The following is a 25,119-nucleotide window of genomic DNA, read 5'->3' as shown; positions in this document are numbered from 1 at the left end:
GAAAGAGCGGCACCGATGTCAGGACGAGAGACCCGCTATATCCTTTTAAGCTGGGAGGGGTCAGGGATGGCGTGAGCCTCTGGAACTTTTGGAAGCAAAGTTTCCAGGACCTTGAGGGGGGTAGCTGTTGTTGGGAAAAGGTCACTTATTACCGTCTAATAAAACCTTAGTCGTGAGACCCTGCAGATGTGTATCAGTGGGCCCTATGCTTGGGGTGGTGGTGGTTAGAGATTAAGGAAGTTCCCAAAGGAATTTTTATACATTCAGGTAGACTTACAGGATCCTGGGGGAGAGGAGGCTTAGGCTACGATTGCCTTTGGCGCTTAGCAAAGTTTTGTTTTGTTTTGTTTTTCCCTTAGCAAATATTAACACTGAGGCAGTTGAGTCCCTAGAGGAATGACACTCTGCCTGTTTCAAGGACTTCTCAATGGGGTGTAGGTAGTAAGGAGATTTAATGATCTTTCTTCTGCATTTGTTTGTTTCCCACATCAATTAATACTTGCCAATCTGGACTTTGAAAATGAAATTCTGTTTTTAAGGGACATTTCTTTAATCAGAATTGTGCTATCATTTCATGATTATAATCCATTGCTGTTTTAGGTGATCTGCCTGTACAGCTCATCGCTTTTAATTGAGTTGTTGAATCTTTAAAATTGATTTGAAATCTTTATATAGTAAGGAAATTAATCCCCTTTCTGTTGTTAGTAGTACATATATTTTCTCCATGTTTCTTCATTAAGCAGGGGACTGGCTTGTGTGTGTGCGTGTGTGAGTGTGTGTGTGTGTGTGTGTGTGTGTGTGTGTGTGGTTTATCGGTTTGCTTGTTAGACGTATTAGGGATGGGTATGTAGATCCTGCCTTAAAGAAGGAGTTTTCACGAGGAATGGGAGATGACTTTCATCCACTGCTCTTTTTTTTTTTTTTTAAAGATTTTATTTATTTGAGAGAAAAAGTGTGCACATGGGCAGGGGAGAGGGACAGTGGGAGGGGGAGAAGCAGATTCCCCACTGAGAGCCCAAGTCAGGATTTGATCCCAGGATCCTGGGACCATGGCCTGAGCTGAAGGCAGATGCTTAACCCACTGAGCCACCCAGGCTTCCCATCCATTTTTCTTTCAGTCCACATGGAAGAATGGCCTGCTATTAAAATGGTTAATGACTCAACCAATAGCTTTCCTTAGGCTACTTCTTTCCTTGGGGATGATGCTGTAGTCAATAAAATTGCATCTGATTTCTGCTAATAGTTTGCTTGTGGTTTTTGTTTGCATTAACAGATAGGATTAAAGTTTTTTCTTTTATACTCATACCAACTTGATTAGAAATTTTTACCAATATTAATGCAGGCCTTTCAAAATTAGGACGATTTTTATCTCACTATGTTGTGTCCCAATTTAAAAAGTTTCATCATCATATGTAATATGTAGAGTTCCATAGGGTAAACTCACAAATTACCTTTAGCTTTATTCCCTCATTTTACTAGATTTATTCTTTCCTTTCCCCTGGATGAAATGCCAGGCAAGACCAAAAGGTTTTTGGTCTATTCTTGTATAATACTATTAAAATTCTTAATCTTAATTATTATTAATTTCTGGATCATGCTATCATTGATAGTAATTACCATAATTAGGAAGTTAATTATTAATATTAACCAGGCATTAATATTAATACTGCTGTCATACTCAAATTCCCATGTATTTAAATTTCCGCAATGCTGTGACTTACCTACGTTGGACCAAGAGACAATGGTTTTCTGTGATTCCAGTCTCCGCCTTTCTCGTTAAACGACTCTCTCTCTACTCCTGCACACTCTCACCAATGTCAAGATTTCAGGACTCATTCTGTCTTCCTGCTACAGAAGCAAGAAAACACCTTTATCATTTCATGCACTTCCTCATCCTAATTTGGAATTTTATATTAGGCTTCCTCTATTTTAAGAATACTGTAAAAACCTTTATACTTCTCCACTGTATCGTCACTCCTGTAATTTTAATTCTAAAGCGTTTTGGTTCACTGTGCTCCACCGCTTCCACTGTTGTATCTGTCGTCTTTATAGGTTTTGGGAAAATTTGCTTGATTTTCTTTTCTTTAGCAATGACATCTGGTTGGATTGAGCCCTGGGATAATCATAGGACTTTTTTCTCTTCTTTTTCATCGTCACCAAAAAACGATGAGTTACCCAGATGTAGGAGGTGTTTAGAATTAGGATAAAACCTTAAAAACAAACCAAATACAGCTACCGTGGCTGACCCTTTCAAATTAAATAAACCTCTCTTAGCGACAGAACCATCAACCTAGTTCGGAAGAGCATTTAAAAACAAAAATAATCCCTGCTGACAAGAGCACAGGTTTTCAGACAAGAATTCTGTTTCAGCTGTATAATACGTTTTGGAGCAGAATTCATTAAGTCTTAAATTCTAGCAGATCCTGATGTGCATGGTATCGCTAAATCGTGAATTGTTTCTTCACTTGAATACAAGAAAACAACTCCAAAGCCAAAATTTTGTTTGGGTTGTAGCATTTAAAAATTTTGAACAGCTTGCCAACCTTTCAAATAAGAATTTTTTACATTTTAAAATCCGGATTTTCAGCTTTTCTTGGAGAACTGGAAAATCTGGTAATACTGGTCGTGTGTGCGGTGCGTATCATTTCCGTGACACTCAGTGAGAATCCCACCGCCGTGACCCTCAGAGTTATGCCCTGGTGGTTCTAGACCCAGGGCGCTGGCCACGAGCGTTTGCACGTGAGAGGCCTGATTGTGCATAAGAAGGGTGTGTGCTCCCGTGGGCTCCCCTGCAGCCCGAGAGCACACGGGCTCAGCTGCGCGCTCAGTGCACCCTGCTGCGAGTTCTCCTCTGAAAGGCTCCGTTGCTCCCCTTCCCCCGGTTTTCCCCTTTCTGGTTCTCCTTCATAAACATATAGCTATTTTAATACTTCTCCAGATGCATGCTGAGTTTTTTATGAACAACATGGCAGTTAATGAAAATTCCTTTCTCCGGGTTCTTTAGAAAAAATCACAGTCCACCTTGATTGGCCTCCTTGACATTTAAGCAAAGATTTGGAAGGAGCCTGCCCCAGAAAGCTGCAGGAGCCCGGGAGGAAGGGGAGTTTCGCCAGGCCCTCAGGCAGCCTTATGCATGCCCTGTTGGAGGAACAATAAGACGCCTGGTTAGCGGGGACTTGAGTGACAAATAACCTCAAACCAAAGAGGTTTGTTGAGTGAGTCACACTGTAATGCTGTTCCCTGTAATTACATTTGTTGTATTTCTCTAGGTTATTACCTGCCCCCTCCGCTGCTAACTACTTCTCATTGCATTCCAAGACTTCTCCCCAGGAAGTCTTTTTTGTGTGTGTGTGTGGTGGAAAAAGTAGCATTCAGGCCCTGCACGTGTCCATTGCTACATGCTTGGATTCCCCCCCAACCCACATGAAACTTCCATTGTTGAATCAGGTCTGGGTGGTGCAGGATGGTTTTCCATACTAAGGATCTCTTCTTTTCTGGTTTGAATTATGCAATATCGTAGGTAGTGTGGATGTTGTTTTGGGAAATGTTTTTGGTGAGGTTTGGTGGAGTCTGCGGCCGAAAGAATTCTTGAGATATGTATAAAATGGTGTTTTGATTAAAGCACAGAGACAGGACCTGTGGGCAGAGGGGCTGCTGTTCCAAGACTGTGAGGGGTGACTGATTCAATACTTGGAAGTTGGAGTTAAGGAAAAAGGGACGTGTTTTGTGTGTGTGTGTGTGTTTGTTTGTTTGTTGTTTTATTATTAGCATATAATGTATTATTTGCTTCAGGGGGACAGGTCTGTGAATCCTCAGTCTTACACATTTCACAATGCGCACCGTAGCACATACCCTCCCAGTGTCCATAACCCAGCCACCCTATTCCTCCCCCCAACCTCCCACAACCCATGGTTTGTTTAGTGAGATTAAGGGTCTTTTATGGTTTGTCTCCCTCCCTGGTCCCATCTTGTTTCATTTTTCCCTTCCTGCCTACCATGACCCCCCGCCCTGCCTCTCAAATTCCTCATATCAGGGAGATCAGATGATAATAGTCTTTCTCTGATTGACTTATTTTGCTCAGCATAATACCCTCTAGTTTCATCCATGTCGTTGCAAATGGCAAGATTTCATTTCTTTTGATGGCTGAATAGTATTCCATTGTGTGTATATACCACATCTTCTTTATCCATTCATCTGTTGATGGACATCTAGGTTCTTTCCATAGTTTGGCTATTGTGGACATTGCTGCTCTAAACATTTGGGTGCACGTGCCCCTTTGGATTACTACATTTGTATCTTTAGGGTAAATATCCAGTAGTGCAATTGCTGGTTCGTAGGGTATCTCTATTTTCTACTTTTTGAGGAACTTCCGTACTGTTTCCCAGAGTGGCTGCACCAGCTTGCATTCTCAACAGTGTAGGAGGGTTCCCCTTTCTCCGCATCCTCGTCAACATTCGTCATTTCCTGACTTGTTAATTTTAGCCATTCTGACTGGTGTGAGGTGGTATCTCACTGTGGTTTTGATTTGTATTTCCCTGATGCCAAAGGATGTGGAGCACTTTTTCATGTGTCCGTTGGCCATCTGGATGTCGTCTTTGCAGAAATGTCTGTTCATGTGTTCTACCCATTTCTTGATTGGATTATTTGTTCTTTGGGTGTTGAGTTTGATAAGTTCTTTATAGATTTTGGGTACTAGCCATTTATCTGATATGTCATTTGCGAATATCTTCTCCCATTCTGTCAGTTGTCTTTAGGTTTTGTTGACTGTTTCCTTTGCTGTGCAAAAACTATTGATCTTGATGAAGTCCCAGTAGTTCATTTTTGCCCTTGCTTCCCTTACCTTTGGTGATGTTTCTAGGGAGAAGTTGCTGCAGCTTAGGTTGAAGAGGTTGCTGCCTGTGTTGTTCTCCTTAAGGATTTTGATGGATTCCTATCTCACATGGAGGTCCTCCATCCATTTGAGTCTATTTTTGTGTGTGGTGTAAGGAAATGGTCCAGTTTCATTTTTCTGCATGTGGCTGTCCAGTTTTCCCAAAATTATTTGTTGAAGAGACTGTCTTTTTTCCACTGGACATTCTTTTTTGCTTTGTCAAAGAATCCTTGACCATAGAGTTGAGGGTCCATTTCTGGACTCTCTATTCTGTTCCATTGATTTATGTGTCTGTTTATGTGCCAGTACCATACTGTCTTGATGATGACAGCTTTGTAATAGAACTTGAAGTCTGGAGTGGTGATGCTGCCAACTTTGGTTTTCTTTTTCAACATTTCCTCTGGCCACTTGGGGTCTTTTCTGGTTCCATATAAATTTTTGGATTATTTGTTCCATTTCTGTGAAAAAAGCTGATGGTATTTTGGTAAGGGTTGTATTAAATGTGTAGATTGCTTTACGTAGCATAGACATTTTCACAATATTTGTTCTCCCAATCCATGAGCATGAAATGGTTTCCATTTCTTTGTTTCTTCCTCAACTTCTTTTGAATACTTTATAGTTATTCTGAGAATAGATTCTTTGCCTCTTTGTCTAGGTTTATTCCTGGGTATCTTATGGTTTGGGGTGCAATTATAAATGGGATTGACTCCTTAATTTCACTTTCTTCTGTCTTGCTGTTGCTGTATAGAAAATGCAACTGGTTTTTGTGCATTGATTTTATATCCTGACACTTTACTGAATTCCTGTATGAGTTCTAGCAGTTTGGAGTGGAGTCTTTTGGGTTTTCCACATAAAGTATCATATCATCTGCAAAGAGTGAGAGTTTGACTTCTTCTTTGTCAATTTGGATGCCTTTTATTTCTTTTTGTTGTCTGATTGCTGAGGCTAGTACTTCTAGTACAATGTTGAATAGCAGTGGTGATAATAGACATCCCTGCCATGTTCCTGATCTTAGGGGAAAAGCTCTCAGTTTTTCCCCATTGAGAATGATATTTGCTGTGGGTTTTTCATAGATGGCTTTGATGATAGTAAGGTGTGTACCTTCTCTACCTACAGTTTGAATAGTTTTGATCAAGAAAGGGTGCTCTACTTTGTCAAATGCTTTTTCAGCACCTATTGAGAGTATCATATCATTCTTGTTCTTTCTTTTATTAATGTGTTGTATCACAGTGATTGATTTGTGGATGGTGAACCAACCTTGCAGCCCAGGAATAAATCCCACTTGGTCGTGGTGAATAATCCTTTTAATGTACTGTTGAATCCTATTGGCTAGTATTTTGGTGAGAATTTTCACATCCATGTTCATCAAGGATATTGGTCTGTAATTCTCCTTTTTGATGGGGTCTTTGTTTGGTTTGGGGATCAAGGTAATGCTGGCCTCATGAAATGAGTTTGGAAGTTTTCCTTCCATTTCTATTTTTTGGAACAGTTTCAGGAGAATAGGAATTCATTCTTCTTTAAGTGTTTGGTAGAATTCCCTGGGAAGCTGTCTGGCCTGGGGTTCTTGTTTGTTGGGAGATTTTTGATGACTCCTTCAGTCTGCTTACTGGCTGTGGGTCTGTTCAGGTTTTCTGTTTCTTCCTGGTTCAGTTTTGGTAGTTTTATGTCTCTAGAAATACATCCATTTCTTCCTGGTTGTCAAATTTGCTGGTGTATAGTTGCTCATAATATGTTTTTACAATGTTTGTATTTATTTGGCATTGGTTGTGATCTCTCCTCTTTTATTCATGATTCCGTTAATTTGGGTCCTTTCTCTTTCCTTTTTGATAAGTCTGGCCAGGGGTTTATCAATCTTACTAATTCTTCAAAGAACTAGCTCCTAGTTTCGTTGATTTGTTCTACTGTTCTTTTGGTTTCTATTTCATTGATTTCTGCTCTGATCTTTATTATTTCTCTTCTCCTGCTGGTTTAGGCTTTCTTTTCTGTTCTTTTTTCAGCCCCTTTTGGTGTAGGATTAGGTTGTATACTTGAGACCTCACTTGTTTCTTGAGAAAGGCTTGTATTGCTATATACTTTCCTCTCAGGGACCACTTTGCTGTGTCCCAAAGATTTTGAACAGTTGTGTTTTCATTCTCATTTGTTTCCATGAATGTTTTTAAGTTCTTCTTTAATTTCCTGCTTGGCCCATTCATTCTTTGTTCTCAGCTTGCTTTCTGCTCCCTCATCACTGTGAGGAGATTTCTCACATAGAGTACAGTGAGAAAAGTACCTGTCTCTCCCCCCACCCCGCCCCAACCACCCCACTCTCATCTGCTTACTGTTTGGAATAATTTGAAAAGACTATGCATTAACTTTTCCTTAAACATTTGGTAGAATTCTTCTGTGAAGCCGTCTGGTCCTGAACTTTGGTTTGTTGGGAATTTTTTAATGACTGATTCAGTTTCATTACTGCTAATCAGTTTGTTCAAAATTCTTATTTCTTCCTGATTCAGATTTGGGAGGTTATGTGTTTCTAGGACTCTATCTGTTTCTTCTAGGTTGTTTAATTTGTTGACATAATTTTTCATAATACTATTTTATAATCCTTTGTATTTCTGTAGTGTTGATTTTTCCTCCTCTTTCATTTCTGATTTTGCTTTTTTGAGTCCTCTCCTCTTTTTAATTTGATGAATTTGCCGAATGGCTTATCACTTTTGTTGATCTTTTCAAGGCTGTAGCTCCTGGTTTTATTGATGTGTTCTATTGGGTTTTTAGTTTCTATTTTTGTGCTCTGATCTTTATTATTTCCTTTCTTCTCTCGGTTTTGGGTTTTGTTTGTTCTACTTTTCTAGCTTGTTTAGTTTGAGATTTTTCTTGCTTCTTGAGGTGGGCCTGTATTGCTCTTAAGTTTTTTCTTAGAACAGCTTTTACTGCATCCCAAAGACTTTTGGACCTTGTGTTTCCATTTTCCTCTGTCAGTGTTTATTTTTATTTCTTCTTTGATTTCTTGGATGACCCCTTTATTGTTTAGTAGCATGTTATTTCACCTCCATATATTTGTGCTCTTTTCAGATTTTTTTCTTGTGGTTGATTAGTAGTTTCATAGCATTGTGGTCAGAAATGATGCCTAGCATGACTTCAAACTTTTTGAAGTTGTTGAGGTTTGTTTTGTAGCCTAGTATGTGATCTTTCCTTCAGAATGTCCCATGTACACTTGAAAAGAATGTGTATTCTGCTGTTTTAGGATGGAATGTTTTGAATATACCTGTTAGATCCATCTGGTCCAATGTGTCATTCAAAGCCACTGTTCCCTTGTTTTTTTGTTTGGATGATCTATCCAGTGATGTAAGTAGGGTATTCAAGTTCCCTACTGTTATTGTATTACCATCAATTACTTCCTTTTTGTTGTTATTAACTGCTCTATGTATTTGCGTGTATTGGGGCATAAATATTTACATTTGTTATATCCTTCTATTATTATAGAAGAATTGTTAAATTTTAAGATTTTATTTATTTATTTGACAGAGAAAGAGAGCAGGGAGAAGAGCAGAGGGAGAGGGAGAAGCCAGCTTCCTGCACAGCCAGGATCTCGATGTGATGTGGGGCTGGATCCCAGAATCCTGGGATCATGACCTGAGCTGAAGGCAGATGCTTAACTGACTGAGCCACCCAGGCACCCCTATTACAGGCTTTGTTTTAAAGTCTTTTTTTCTGATGTAAGTATTGCTATCCTGGCTTTCTTCTCACATTCATTTGCATGATAAGTGTTTCTCCAACCCTCACTTCCAATCTGCAGTTGTCTTTAGGTCTGAAATGAGTCACTTGTAGGCAGCAAAAAGATGGATTTTGCTTTTTTTTATGCATTTTGTCACCCTATGTCTTTTGATTGGAGTGTTTAGTCCACTTACATTCAAAGTAATTTTTGATAGGAAGTGCCCCTGCTATTTTGTCATTTGTTTTATGGTTGCTTTTGTAGTTCTTTGTTCCTTTCTTGCTCTCCTCTCATGGTTAGTTGGCTTTCTTCGCACGATACAGAGATGCCTTCCAGAGAATCCATATTTAGTTGAATTAATTTAATTGACTGTTTAGGATGTTGATTTGATTGAAGTGTCCATTTTCCTCTGCCTTTTGGGGAAAAGGTTGTGGGTTGTTTTTTTTTTTTTTTTTTTTAATCTTTTGTTCTTATTTTGTTGCCATAGATTTGTGTGGTTCCAGGTGGATGACTTTGTATTATCATGCATATAGTGGGGAATTTCATCATTTTACGTTACCTCTTTGGAGAATTATGTGGCTAGAGGAAGGGAGACCGGGGTGCGGGGGAAACTGGGGCTTTTGAGTTGCTTCCTCAGAACATTCCCTTCTAACACTTTTCCCTGAAGCATGGCTCCATGTATAGAGAAAGCAGAAAGTTGCTCTCATTCTTGCCTGCAAACTCCTGTGTCACAGGTAATTTCGTATCTGTCTTCAGCTGACCAAGGGCTACCATAGCAGAGCTGTGGTCATCCTTACTCTGTGCCACCATCCTTCTCTCCTCTCTCTGAGCAGCTGCTTCCTGCGCAGATGGGATGCCTGCATATTTTCTTGTTTTATCTTGTTTATCGCTACTCGTTTTTCTTGTTTTCTTTTTTATCGCTACATCCCCTGCTACTCTATGTTGTATGATGTGTCTTTATGAACAATCTGAACAGTGTATTCACATAAAATCATCAATGTTGAGAGGTAGAGATCAGAGCAATGAGAGGTAAATGCACATTTGAAGGAGCCATCTGAACTCAAATATTTAAGTGGTCTCATTCTTAAGTTCTGCCACACCGTTAGACTCCACTAACTATTCCTTGATACTCACTCACACAAGAAGAAAAAGTGAAAGGGGGAAAAAAATCTTTCCCTAATAGGAGTTACGGACAGACTTTCTCTGGTAGCTGCAGTGAACAGAATAAAAATCCACTCTTCTCATTGACCTTCCACTTCTGGTCCCAAGTTGACATCTTACTATTTCACATCTTACTATTTCTCTCTGTGATGGATATGGCTCCCAGCATGGGCATAAGAATTCTAAGACCTCTCTGTAGGAGGAGTTTGGCTAGCAAAAAGGTATTTCAAGTGAAAATGGGGAAAACAGGAGAAAATGAAGGTAGCATTTGCAGGTAGAAGTGGTAGAAACATTCAGCAATGTGGCTTTCTAGGAACTATAGATGTAGGAAGATGCAGGAGCACTGTGACAGTTTTGAGTCATATTTGGCTTGATTCTGGTCTAACAGAGAAACACATTAGAAATAATTTCTCCACTTATGTTTAAATGATAGGAGGGATGCATGAGTGGAAAGCAGCTCAGAAATCCAGAAGTATCCCTAGTGTTACGAAGCCTCCTCCGAGTGTCACCATTGTGGGGCTTGCTAGTACACAGTGAGCTTGACTTACTGGGATCTTCTCTTTATCCACAGTGCGAAAAAAAATTAAAAAAAAAAAAAAGGCATTGAGATACAGTAAAATGCCCCAAAACAAGGTAATTGGAGAGAGATGAGGAAATGCCAAAGGTCTAGAAAACCTACACATTTGTAAGTAGTCTGTGGGTAATTGTACATTGCCACCATCTGTGATAATACTTACAGAGCTGTAAGCAGTATCAACATGTAATTATTATTAGTGGTTGTATTGTTTTTACATCTTTGCTGTTTAAAGTCAGTGAGTGGTTCTAAAATGCATACTTGCTTGTAGAGATTTGATCCATGTCACAAAAGCTTCAGGAATGTATAATTGTAGCTCTCAACCAATTACACTTACACTGAGCACTGGTCAGCAGATGGTCAGTTGGAATTTTCTGGAGCCCCTGTGTCCCGGATCCAAGTCCTTTTCCTGTCATCTGAACCCATTGCTCCACTCCCACCTTTGCCCCTGCCTTTACCTGGCTTTTTCCTGGAGTCTCTGAAGCCTCACCTGTAAGGTCACTTTCCTTCAGGAACAGAGCAGGGAAGACTGGGGAGGAAAAAGGAAGGAAAAGAAGAGGGGGTTGAAGCAATTTTCAGGTCAGTGACGAAAGGAGTTAACGCAGAGCCTTGGTCCTCCATCTTTCCAACAATGAACTTGACAACGAAAGAAAGTCAACCTACAAGCTTGGGGTAGGGACATGTCCTGCGTGACCGCTGATGAAATGAGCTGAGACAACCCATCACATGTTCAAAATGTCGAGATTCTCCACAGCTTCTTTTAATTTAAAAAATTCATGCACATTTTCTCCTCTATGTCATCGTATTTCCACTGGAAAAATGATACTTCATGTTACTTTTTACCAGGAAATTTCTTGCCTATCTCTTGGTTATTGGCTAAAATATTATTATACTGAGTTTGTGGCTCATGAAAGACTGGCTGAAATGACGAGAGGTTATCACTCGTGATCAGGTATAGCATAAGGGCCGTTCTTTTTCTGGGTCTTCATGTGACAGTATTTCCAGAAAGAAAGATCATGTTTGGGGTCACGATATTTCCGGAAAGAAAGATTGCATGAATTTGATATGCAAATAACATTGATTTAATGCTTTCCCACTGTTGGGGTAATCTTTGAGGAAAGAAGTACAGATTTTCTTAAACTGCCTGGAAGATGCTGTGTGATATTTTTAGGTCACTTTGGAGAAGTTTTGGGCGAGTGTATTTGCTGAGAAACAAGTCACTTACACTATCCACTGAAAGGGCCAACAGGCAAGCGCCTCTTACAGACATACTCTTTAAAATCTTTTTCAGTAGAGATTGATGGACTTTTTTTTTTTACCGACAGGATTGTTTCTTTATTTTATTTTTTTTTTTAATTTTTTATTTTTTATAAACATATATTTTTATCCCCAGGGGTACAGGTCTGTGAATCACCAGGTTTACACACTTCACAGCACTCACCAAATCACATACCCTCCCGAATGTCCATAATCCCACCCCCTTCTCCCAAACCCCCTCCCCCCGGCAACCCTCAGTTTGTTTTGTGAGATTAAGAGTCACTTATGGTTTGTCTCCCTCCCAATCCCGTCTTGTTTCATTTATTCTTCTTCTACCCACTTAAGCCCCCATGTTGCATCACCACTTCCTCATATCAGGGAGATCATATGATAGTTGTCTTTCTCTGCTTGACTTATTTCGCTAAGCATGATACGCTCTAGTTCCATCCATATTGTTGCAAATGGCAAGATTTCATTTCTTTTGATGGCTGCATAGTATTCCATTGTGTATATATACCACATCTTCTTGATCCATTCATCTGTTGATGGACATCTAGGTTCTTTCCACAGTTTGGCTATTGTGGACGTTGCTGCTATAAACATTCGGGTGCATGTGCCCCTTTGGATCACTACATTTGTATCTTTAGGGTAAATACCCAATAGTGCAATTGCTGGGTCATAGGGCAGTTCTATTTTCAACATTTTGAGGAACCTCCATGCTGTTTTCCAGAGTGGCTGCACCAGCTTGCATTCCCACCAACAGTGTAGGAGGGTTCCCCTTTCTCCGCATCCTCGCCAGCATCTGTCATTTCCTGACTTGTTGATTTTAGCCATTCTGACTGGTGTGAGGTGATATCTCATTGTGGTTTTGATTTGTATGTCCCTGATGCCGAGTGATATGGAGCACTTTTTCATGTGTCTGTTGGCCATCTGGATGTCTTCTTTGCAGAAATGTCTGTTCATGTCCTCTGCCCATTTCTTGATTGGATTATTTGTTCTTTGGGTGTTGAGTTTGCTAAGTTCTTTATAGATTCTGGACACTAGTCCTTTATCTGATATGTCGTTTGCAAATATCTTCTCCCATTCTGTCAGTTGTCTTTTGATTTTGTTAACTGTTTCCTTTGCTGTGCAAAAGCTTTTGATCTTGATGAAATCCCAGTAGTTCATTTTTTCCCTTGCTTCCCTTGCCTTTTGCGTTGTTCCTAGGAAGATGTTGCTGCGGCAGAGGTCGAAGAGGTTGCTGCCCGTGTTCTCCTCAAGGATTTTGATGGATTCCTTTCGTACATTGAGGTCCTTCATCCATTTTGAGTCTATTTTTGTGTGTGGTGTAAGGAAATGGTCCAATTTCATTTTTCTGCATGTGGCTGTCCAATTTTCCCAGCACCATTTATTGAAAAGGCTGTCTTTTTTCCATTGGACATTCTTTCCTGCTTTGTCGAAGATTAGTTGACCATAGATTTGAGGGTCTATTTCTGGGCTCTCTATTCTGTTCCATTGATCTATGTGTCTGTTTTTGTGCCAGTACCATGCTGTCTTGATGATGACAGCTTTGTAATAGAGCTTGAAGTCCGGAATTGTGATGCCACCAACGTTGGCTTTCTTTTTCAATATCCCTTTGGCTATTCGAGGTCTTTTCTGGTTCCATATAAATTTTAGCATTATTTGTTCCATTTCTTTGAAAAAGATGGATGGTACTTTGATAGGAATTGCATTAAATGTGTAGATTGCTTTAGGTAGCATAGACATTTTCACAATATTTATTCTTCCAATCCAGGAGCATGGAACATTTTTCCATTTCTTTGTGTCTTCCTCAATTTCTTTCATGAGTACTTTATAGTTTTCTGAGTATAGATTCTGTGTCTCTTTGGTTAGGTTTATTCCTAGGTATCTTATGGTTTTGGATGCAATTGTAAATGGGATTGACTCCTTAATATCTCTTTCTTCTGTCTTGCTGTTGGTGTAGAGAAATGCAACTGATTTCTGTGCATTGATTTTATATCCTGACACTTTACTGAATTCCTGTATAAGTTCTAGCAGTTTTGGAGTGGAGTCTTTTGGGTTTTCCACATATAGTAGGATTGTTTCTTTAAAGACTAAACCTGAAATGACTCAGAGCGAATGTTGAAAAATGCATGTCAGACTACCTTATTTGTTACCACAAATGGCTGAAAGTAGAACGGAGCTTGAAGGGTATTGATTTCTTCCATATAAATCTCCACTTGATTGGTTCCCATAATCTTAGGATCTTAATGGTCTTCATTTGGATTTCAAATTTTGTTACTATTTCAGTTACCAGATCTTTCCCTCTTCACTTGTCTTAAGTGTTTTTTAATTGAAGATCATGTCATGATAATATATCTCCGATTTCCCATCATCTTTGCTATAATTCCACAACTTCTGGGTTATTCATGGTCATTTTTGTGTGACTTTAGCTCTTGAGGTTTTATTATTTCTTTAATATAACTTCTGTTTTAATTCTTGGTCATTTAATAATATGCATATATAAATATAAATAATAATATAGTAGTATAACAGACCAACATAATTTCTGTCTTAACTCTTGGTCATTTAATAACATATATTATTATGTACATAAAATTTACCTCTTACATATAACATTATATATGACACATATCATATATATCATGTTTCATTATATATGATATATAATAAATATATAGTATATAAATTATATATAAACATATAAAGTAAATATCATATATAATTATATATGATATGTATATATGTATCATATATATCACTTTTTAAGAATTTCTTTGTCTCTTTTTTTGTTTGTTTGTTTAAGTGGATACCATGCCCAGAGTGGAGCCCCAGCATGGGGCTTGAACTCACGACCCTGAGACCAAGACTAAAGCCAAAATCAAGAGTCAGATGCTCATCCAACTGAGCTATCAAGGTCCCCCATGAATTTCTCTTCCTTAACCTTCTCTTTAATGACTGTGTCTTCTGTTCTGTCTTATCCACTCACTTCATTTCTTATTACCTATAGCTATACGCCCTCAAAAATCACGATTTCATATGTTATCACCACCTTCCATCCTGCCAGCCTATACCTCCTATGATATATCCAATATTACTTTGACTTCACTGGGAATTCCAAACCATTAGTTTTACCGTCTTTACTATCCTTCAACTCTCTGAGGACTTCTCTGCTCTCCACAAGTGCCGTAAAGTCCCTGTCTGTCATTACCTCTGTGTATATTCTCTGTTTCTTTCTACTTGCTCGGCCAAATGACAGTACTGAGGACGTTAAAACTTCTGCCTGCTCCACCTCCGCCCTTTCCGTCCACATGCAGCTGAACGTGGGTAGAGGAAAAGCAGTGTCTGGTCTCCAGAATCCGTGACCTCAAGGAATCACCCTAACACTGTCAAGATACCCTACTATGACACTTTTTTTTAAGATTTATTTATTTATTTGAGAGAGTGTGCAAGCGAGTCCACAGAGGGAGAGACGCATACTCACCGCTGAGCCGGGAGCCCAACACAGGATTTGACCCCAGGACCCTGAGATCCTGACCTGAGTCAAAGGCGGTTTCCTAACCAACTGAGCCACCCAGGTGCTCCTCATATTAGGATTTTTTTTTTTTAAAGATTTGTTTAAATAATTTTATTTATTTATTTTAGAGAGAGAATAAGAGAGCAAAGATGGGGGAGGGTGAGAGGAAGAAGCAGACTCCGCTGGGAGTCTGATGTGGGACTCGATCCTGGGAATCCAGGATCACGACATGAGCCGAAGGCAGTTGCTTAACCAACTGAGCCACCCAGGCGTCCCTCATATTAGGATTCTTAAGACCATTTTATGGTTCCGAATCCTACTTAGCTGTTTCTTGCTTTCTGTCTCTGCCTTTCAGAACTCTGACAATTCTTCCATTTTCATGCCTAGATCTTGCTTCTGACTTTGCTGACAAAATGAAAGCAGTTGGAAAATAAGCCCACATTCCCCGGTTACATCTACACACATGCCAGGCTCTATCTGCACTGCCCCGACTCTACTCCACACCTTCCCTCATACGCCAGCTGAAATGATCCATAAGATAATCACATTTTATGCAATTCCTTCCTTCATTCCCTAGATGCCGTGCTCTCTCACTGACTGCTGTGCAGTGCCCCAGCAGTTTCTTTCTCTCTTCCTACTGGATAAGACTTGTAACAAAATTTCCTGCTATTTCTCCCATCTAAAAATAAAATCCTCATGTGTTCTGTCATCTCATTTCCATTGTCAATTTTTCGTCTCTAATAAAGAGATATTATTGCATTCAAATACAATCTGTGTATAGACATTGTCTCCTACAACCTTGTTAAATTCATGTTTTATTTCTGTTAACTTTTAAAAGGACTACTTGGGATTTTCCATATATATTATTATTATGTCATTTGTGATGAGAGAGAAACCTTTAATGCTTTCTTTAAAAATCTGTGTGCTTTTTATTTTTATTTACTTGCCTTAGTGTACTGGTTAGGAATTTAAAGCACAATGTTTAGTAGAAGCAGTAAGAGAAGACTTCCTTGTTTTGTTCCCAATTTGGGGGAGAAAGAAAATCTTTCACCATTAAGTGATGTCCTTTATAAAGTTTAGGAAGCTCCTTATTATTTCTAGTTTCCTAGACATTTTAAAAAATCATAAATCAATTTGAATTCTGTCAGATGCTTTTTCTTTTGCCTCTTTTAAGATGATTATATAGTAAAAAACAGGTTGATATTATGATTTTTGGATGTTAATCTTTTATAATTGGTATTATTTCTTTCAAAACTCATAGAATTCACAAGTGAAGCCATTTGAGTTTGGAATCTTTGATCAGGGTTTTTGTTTTTTTTTTTAATTATCAATGCAATTTTTAAAATTTATTTATTTGTTTGGGAGAGCGAGCTAGCAGGGGTGTGGGCAGAGGAAAAAAGAAACTTAAGCAGGCTTCACAGTGAGATCAAGCCTCACATTGAGCCCAACGTGAGGCTTGATCTCACAACCTTGAGATCATGATGTGAGCTGAAACCAAGAGTCTGATGCTTAACCAACTGCCGTGCCTAGGTGCCCTATGAATTCAATTTTTTAAAATACATATACTTGGTTTTCTATTTCTTCTTAAAGAATCTTGATAATTTATGTCTTGCAAAGAATTTGTTCATTTTATTGACATGGTTGAGTTTATGGCTATAAACTGTTTAGAAAATTTTTTTAATTATCTTTTTAACTTCTCCAGGCTCTCTGGTGATTTTTCCCCTTTACTTCTTGATATTGGCAATTTGTATCTCTCTCTTCTTTCTTTCTTTCATGATTTTTCTAGTTAGAAAGCTATCAACTTTTTTTATAAGCTTTTAGTCTTATTTTCTGTTTTGTATTTTACTGATTTCTGCCATTGTCTATGTTCTTTCTTTCTGTTAATATGAGTTTATTTTTGCTTCTCATTTTCCTGTAGGGAAAGCTTTGAGATCAGAGATAGGTAAACTATAGCCCATAGGCCAAGTATGGCCCAATGCTTGTTTCTGTAAATAAAGTTTTATTGGAATCCAGTCATGGTCGTTCCTCTTTAGTATTGTCTGCAGTTGCTTTTGCGCTACGATGGCAGAGTTGAGTAGTTGCGGCAGTGACCATATGGCCCTCAGAGCCTAAAATAATTACTGTCTGGCCTTCTTAGGATAACATTTACCAACTCCTGGATTAGGTCATCGATCAGTGACCTTTTTTGTTTCTGCATGTCAGCATGTGAGGTCATGATGGACCTTTAAGCACTGCTCCAAGAACTTCCTGTGAATTTTGGTATGCTGTGTTTTCCAGTGAGTTGTCTGCTATCCACCTGTTAGCTGTGTTTGTGTCGCTCTCTGAGTTCATCCCACGGTGGACAGAAAACATACTCCGAGCTACTTCATTCTTGCTAAATCCCATGAGACTTGTCTTACAGCCCAGCCTGTGATGAATCTTGATGGACATGTTCTTCTAGTTTGCACGTTGTCTTTCCATCATGTGCACTCGCTTAGACCTCCCCATTTTCTGTTTCTTCCCACTTGCACCCCCCCAGCCCCCTCACCTCCAGCCTTCGGCTCTTCCCTGTGAGAACTGACAGTCTGCCGAGTCTCTGGAAAGATACAAGGCTTCCTCTCTGCGCTTTCCTCGCTTCTAGAGACCCTATTAATTTCCAGCTGCTTTTCTGGTTGGGGCTCTGGATTTGGACCCCTCAGACTTTCTGTTGTCCAGCCTGCGCACGTTTGTGCCCTCATTTAAGGAAATGGCATATTTTAACTTGGCATATTTTTGCTCCTTGTTGCTGTGACCTTTTACCCAGATCTCCGTGTCCTTTCGTAGTGGAGCTGTCTGCCAGTGCTAGACAGGTTATGTTCGGAGTTTGGATTTGAATCCTAAAGCTCTCATGCTCCTAAGGTTTCCTGTTTGATTTCCAGCTCACCTCCTGCCCCTTTAGCCAGTGAGGATGTGCAGGTGCTTGCACTGTTCTCTGCACTCTGTACCATGTGGGCAGTACTCCCAGGCCAAGAAGCTGCCCTCCAGCAATGCTGATGTACTCTTACAGCGGACACTATATGAGGTTAACTTCCACTCCAGGTTCTGTCTCCTGTGAGGAGCTTTCCTGTGTATTTTTTTTTTAATTTTATTTATTTGACAGAGATATCACAAGTAGAGAGGCAGGCCCCGAAAGAGAGGGAAGCAGGCTCCCCATTGAGCAGAGAGCCCGATGCAGGGCTCGATCCCAGGATCCTGAGACCATGACCTGACCCGAAGGCAGAGGCTTTAACCCACTGAGCCACTCAGGCCCTCCACCTTTCCAGTGTATTTTTATAACTTTAACCAAGTGTGTGGGCTCACTTCCCTCTTCTGACGTTACCAACAGCCTAGTCCTGCATGAGTGATTTTTAAGTAAACTATTGAATGAAAACACACGGAAAAGTACATATATTGTGATTGTACAGCTCAGCGAATTTTTCTGGAATTAACACTTGTCTGTAACCACTACTCACATAAAAAGTAGGAAATAAAAAATTTTCAGCACTTCAGACGCGTTCCCACCTTAACATTTTTCGGTGACTAACCGCTTCCCCAAAGGTGAGCACTCTCCTAACTTCCAATGCTAAAGCTTGCCCTCCTTTTCAATTTCATATAAATGGGATGTTACATACGAACCCTTTTCCTCTCTGGCTTCTTTTGCTCGAAGTTCTATTTGTGGAAGGCAGCCATGCTATTCTGTGTAGATGGCATTTATATATTTCCATTGCTCTATTGCATGACCTTGGTGAATATAACAATTTACTTTCTCTTCTTTCTACTGTTGATGGGCAGTGATTGGGCTGCCCATCTACCGACGATTTGTTTCCGATTTGGGGCCGTTACAAAGATTGCTGCCTTTGTTTGCCTTCTGGTGTTCGTGTCCTGTAATTCTGTGGCACACGGTCCCAGGCTTGGATATGTTCAGCTTTGAGACACATTATGGAACAGATTTCCAAAATGCTTGTGCTCTGTGGACTCTCACCAGCCACGGAAGGAATGTTCTACATGATCAGTTTAAAATCTCATTGGCCAAAGACAGAAGCTTAACTGACTGAGCCCCCCCAGGTACCCCTAAACCTACATTTTCATAAGCACTTAAGGACAACCAGCCATTTGTGTTGACCTCTACTGCCTACCATCTGTTACCTACTTCTGTTTTGGACAGAAGACTTATGAATGGGTTCCCTGGGTATCAATCCATGACTCTCAGAATCTCTCTAGATTACAGACTATTCTAAATTTACCTCATTATTTTGTTATATGTTATTTAAAATTTACAATTTAAACTTCCTATTTTAATCCTGGTAGACCATAACAACGTAAATTTGTATGCCTCCAGATAGTGTGTGGGCAAGGGCACACGTAACACCCAGGAGTTTGGGTGTTTATTTATGTAGATTTCTCCATAAGGAGTTTTTTCCTTTTTACTCAACTGTCTTTGTCATCATAATTGTAGGAAGACTCTAAAATAATTTATAACAACAGCTAATTTATGTACAGATGTGTAATGACAGAATCCTCTTCAAGGTGGCCCTGAGATTCCTGCCCCTTGGTGCGCATCCACGGCTTGTCTGACCTTCCCACCTAGAGGGTGGGTGGGACGTGTGACTAGGATGGGAGCTCAGTCCTGCGATTAGGCCACTGGGCAGGGGCTGATAAATCAGAGGGTGATTGTTCCTGTGGGCATGACCTCGTCAAGTGAACCCTTGAAAGGGACTGAGGTTTTCCTGACCTCAGAGATACTGGATGTATGAGAGGCAGTGTGGAGGGGGCCAGCAAGCTTCGAAGAGGAAACGGAGCTTCTCTGTAGGCATGGCTGCCTGACGCCTTGTGAAACCAGTCAATAGGTGTTACCTCGGTTGCTAGGTCTATGGTAAGTTGTTCAGTAGGATAGAGCACCAACACAGCTAGCTCTTAGGAAGAAATACTGAGCCATAAGGTGAGAAGCAGTTTTATGCAAATACAAGGTAGGATTCCACTGACACTCCCTCAAGAATCCCATATGCTAGCCAGGAGGTCACTGAAATGACCTTCTTACCCTACCTTAGGGATACACTTTGTCCCTGTTGACCTAAAGTCAGCTATCAGTTTTCATGTACAACAGACAGACTCTCCTAGCACACACATTCAAATTTTCCTTACTAAAGCTTAGGGCAAATCGGATGCTTCAGACAGATCTCTGCTTATTCCGTGGCTTTTCCCAGCCTCTGGAGCCCACGTCCCGGGCTGTGTCATTGCTCACATTAATTAGTTTCGCTGTGAAGGAGAAATGGCGGGCCTCATGGCGTCACTGGCAAACCAGTTCCAAGAATGAGGATTAAGAGCAGAAATTGAAAAACGGCGAAGGCCCTCCAGGGAGCACTGGTGAAATAAAATAGTACTTGTTTGTGTAAATCCCGGTAGATTTTTTAAATGCATCTACCCATTTTTCAATCAGCCTGTATAGTGCTTAAACTCCATGATCATGCTTATGCCAAAAAAAGAAAAAAAAAAAAGAAAAAAAAGAAAAAAAGCAGAGTTAATGCTGTGGAAACACCCTACGGATACATGGCAAAGTACAAATATATCACTCTGTTCTGAGGATGTGAATTTTTATACATTTTTATTTAGTTTCTTTGAAGCCCAACTCTGGAACTTTTTCCTCCATAAAACATACATGTAGAAAGAGATCAAAGTAAAAACACCCGTGGGAATGAGGTCTGTTGCCACTACCGGGGAGGAATTCTAAGCCCAATGGGGACCATAGGTTGTTTTGTTTCTTTAATTGGTCAGGCAGTATTTTATAAATTGAATTAGCTCACTGCCCCCCTCCCCTTTTCATGGAAAACATGATTTTCAGCTTCCTCTGAAAATCTGGAAAATCTGATGACACGGGGGCTGTAAGCATGGTGGCCGTGATTTGTGGCCACAGAGGGGGTCTCAGTCCTGGCCAGCTGCCTCCTTTCCTCAGAATTTCCGTGGGCCCCACGGCGATGCACAAAGCTTCTTCACTCTGTCCTTGGGTAGATGCTGTTTCTTTCCCCCCACACACTCCATCTGCTCTACGGACGTGCGAGAACGTGACTTCAGGTCAGGCATTTTTAGGAGTCAGTAAGCCAGTCTTTGTCTGTGGGTGCAAAGGGCGAATCGAGGAAAACCAGTGTTCCATGCGAGCTCTGCGATTCTTCTCCTGGATGTCCATGATACTTGCTTTCCTCCTGGGTCCGTAATAATCATCATCAGAGCACTTGGTACACCTAGTCGACCCTCATTATTCATGGATTCTGTACTTGCCGATTCGTCTCTTGCTAAAATTCAGTTTTAATACCCAAATCAGTACTCGCGTGGCCTTCACAGTCCTTGGTGGGCGTGTGCAGAGTGGTGATCGGTTTCACTTGCCTGGCGTGTGTCCCCACGTGAGCTGGAACAGGGCTGCACTGTGCCTTCTCGTTTCAGCTCTCCTACGATACCCAAGGGTCCTTTTTGTTGTCCCTGGTGCACGGTTGTGCTCGCATTTCCAAGCATCATGCTCCAAACGCTGAAACACTGTGATGTTCCTTAGGGAGAAAACCCGCACGTTAGAGAAGCGTCCTTCAGGCCTGAGTTCAGTGCTGTTGGCCTTCGGTTCAATATCATGCATGTTGTCCGCCCAGGAGCAATGGCTCCGTGTTTGCTGTGGCCTTACGGAGTGCGGCTCTGGGGAGGGACGACAATCCGCTGCCTCGCGGGCGTTGTCAAGCGGCGCCTCCGTCCGCGGCCATGTCAGTCCCGCTCGCTCAGACCACATGTTCTGCTGTCATTCTTGACTTCTGTGTCCCTCCTACACATTCTACATGTCATCGTGGCGGAGTGCTGTTGGCTCTACCTTTAAAATCCGGTATGCCCAGCATCCAGCCACCATCCCCACGCCCCCCACGCCCCCATTCCCTCACCTGGATGACTGCAGCAGCCTCTTAATGGGCCCCCTGGCTTCTGCCTTGGGTCCTGTGCTGTGTGTGACACAGCGGCCGGGGACCTTCCTCCTCAACCATCATACAGTCCCTCCGCTCAAAGTCCTCCCTCCAAGTAACAATCAGAGTCCTCGCTGCCCTCCGCACGGACGTGTGGAATCTTCCTTCGTCCTCCCTTATTCCTTCCCTGCTTCCTTCCCTCTCTTCCTGCTCCGGCCGCAGGAGTCCTCGCTGCTCCCCAGACGCACCCCCAAGACGGCGGGACGTGACCGTGCGGATAACCTTGTCCCCGGCTGGACTGAGTGAACTAGCTCTCTGAGAAGTGTGTGCTGTTTGAGGAGACAGGACCTGACCGAGTTCTGTTTTGTGTGCGTGGCCCACCGCAGCACCCTCCCGTGTGCGGGGCAGGCAGCGTGACTACCTCTTCCCACTTCCCGCTCTCGAGTGGCGTTTCCGGAAAGCTGGACGACGTGCGTGCAGGACCGCAGAATAATCACCTTCATGTCTCATGCCCGTCAGGATGCTGCAGGGTTTTAGGTGGCGAAGGTGGCACTTCTCGATCATCCCCAAATTTCTCCACTTCCGTTGAGCCCTCGTGACACGTGAGACACTAAGTGGGGTACCGGATGTGGGTTTCCTTTATTCCGTCCAAATCCCAGTGTGGTGGGTATGACCTGTTCTTACCCTCTTGTCATGTACGACGCAATGAGGCTTAGGGCCTGGCCACACTCTCGGAACCGTGGTGCGCCCCTTCCATTCTCTGGGCTTGGAGCCATCCTGTCCGCTGATGAGAGTGTGACGATTTATTTTGACGTGACTAAAGCACAGATAATAAAATAGTGGGATAAAAGTTCTACAGACTATGACTTAGCTTATTAATCAGTATGCCATACAATTAATGTATGTCCTTTCTAGGAAACTTTATACTTGTAAATTACTTCACGTAGCGTTAATTCAGTATGATCACCGTCGTCATTTCTGTAAACACTAGGCAACATCTCCATGGTTGAGAAATGAATCCCACATTATGCCTTTTTTTCTCCTAAGAAGCTCACATTTCACATGTTGCATATTCTCCAGAAATGTAAGCAAAATTTATGTCCTGTTTTTATTTCTCAGGTAAGTAGATGCTTTGAATTAGTAAAAGAATGTTACTGGGCACCTGGGTGGCTCAGTCAGCCAAACATCTGCCTGTGGCTCAGTTCACCCTCTCAGCATCCCAGGATCAAGCCCCACTCGTTGCTCAGCAGAGAGCCTGTTTCTTCTTCTCTCTCTGCTCCTACCCACTATTCGTGCTCTCTCTCACTCAAATTAAAAAATAAAATCTTTTAAAAAATAGTAACAGAACATCCTTGAAAGCCTGAGAGCACAATTATTTTATTGGGTTGATTCAGGAGAATGGAAACCCCTTCTTAAACTTTTTTCAGTTCTTAAACTTTTTTCTCAAATTAATTCACCCACATTTTAGGTACGTATGTTATGTTCCTGTTAAGAAAAGAGCCTCATTCATGAGAGGGAATGTCCTCTAAGATTTCATTTGTTCCCCCTTGCTCTGTTATCCCCTTTACTTCTTTGGGTCATAACATCAGGACTTGTTTTAGACAAGAACCTTACCCAGAATAAACTTACACTTGCAAAGAATCAACAAACTAAGTAATTTTAGTGGAAGTTCATCTTCGGATAGAAACGCGCTACCATAAACCCTCAAATAAGACTGTTTCCATGACTTCATAGCATAGGAGACCATCCCCAAAACCTAGTAACTTAACACGATGGCATTAGTTATTCTCATGATTCTGTACATTGACTGGGCTTTGAAAAGTAGTTCTTGTGCTTTATGTGATACTGGCTAGGGCTGCAGTCATCTTGGGTCTTGACTGTGCTGTGCTATCCAAGATGGCGCCCTCAAATGGGGGCCAGTTGGTGCTGCTGACCAGGAGCTCAGCTGGGGCCGTCTGTCAGAGTACCTTCAATCTCTTCCATAAAGCCTTTTCATGTAGCTTGGGCTTCTAATAGCACGGTGGCTGGGTTCCAAGGCACCAGAAGCTCATGGTCTGGGTTTGGAACCCCTATTTTATTATTATTAGTTAACTTATTTTTTAGAACAGTTTTATGTTCATAGCAAAATTGAGTGGAAAGTATAGAGTTCCCACAAAGCCTCCCCATCTCGGCACTTACAACCTCCCCCTCTATTAACAATTCCCACCAGAGCGGTGCATTTGTTATGGTAGGTGAGCCTACATAGACAAGTCCTTATCACCCAAAGTCCATAGTTTCTATTAGCGTTCACCCTTGTTTTTGTGTATTCCGTGGGTTGTAGAAAATAGCAACGTTTGGGGGGGGTTCTTTTGGCCAAAGCCAGTTCCAAGACCAGACAAAAATGAAGGCAAAGGCAGTAAGCTGCCCCTGGTGGTGCATGGAGCAGGTGCCCATCCAGGAAGATGAGGCATGCTGGGACTCTCTTCGGATCCTAGCTCCCATACAGATGGGCTGTAGGTGCAATCTGTGTTCTAGAAGTTGTCCGCCTTTCTCAAACATAAGTGTGTACATGCATTACCCAAGGATCTTGCCAAGATCCTGGTCTGTGTAGTAGATACAAGACAACCTACTAAATGGGCCTGAGATTCCATATCTGTAACAAGCTTCTGGGTGTTGCCAGTGCTCTTGGCCAAGGAAACACACTTTGAGGAGGTAACAGAAGAATTTTGAGCATGTTGAGCACGAGCAATTTTGTTGCATGACAAGCCTAACTCTCCCCTGACTTACTTCACAGCCTTGCTCCTCTGATTTGTTGGTCCTTGAAACCTGTATCTAATAGATGAGCAAGAGCATCAAATCCAAACTCAAGGTCATCCTCAACAGGAGATGTTGCTGATCACCCAGTTCTCCATTCATGGTCTTATTTCATTGTAACCCGCTTATTGACCGCAGCACCCGTTTGGCACATAACTACAAAGCCCTTGCATTTTCATTTTCCCCTACATTTCTGTCTCTAGCCGATAAGCTTTTGGTGGACGGGGACTGTGACACACTTAGTTGGATTATGGTTCTACCAGATTCAGACATGCAACCTCAATAATAATCATTCCTACCATAGTGAGGATGCTCAGTATGTTCCAGATC

The sequence above is a fragment of the Mustela lutreola genome, chromosome X, assembly GCF_030435805.1.
Source record: "Mustela lutreola isolate mMusLut2 chromosome X, mMusLut2.pri, whole genome shotgun sequence".
NCBI lineage: Eukaryota > Metazoa > Chordata > Mammalia > Carnivora > Mustelidae > Mustela > Mustela lutreola.
Note: the sequence above shows the minus strand (reverse complement) of the source record.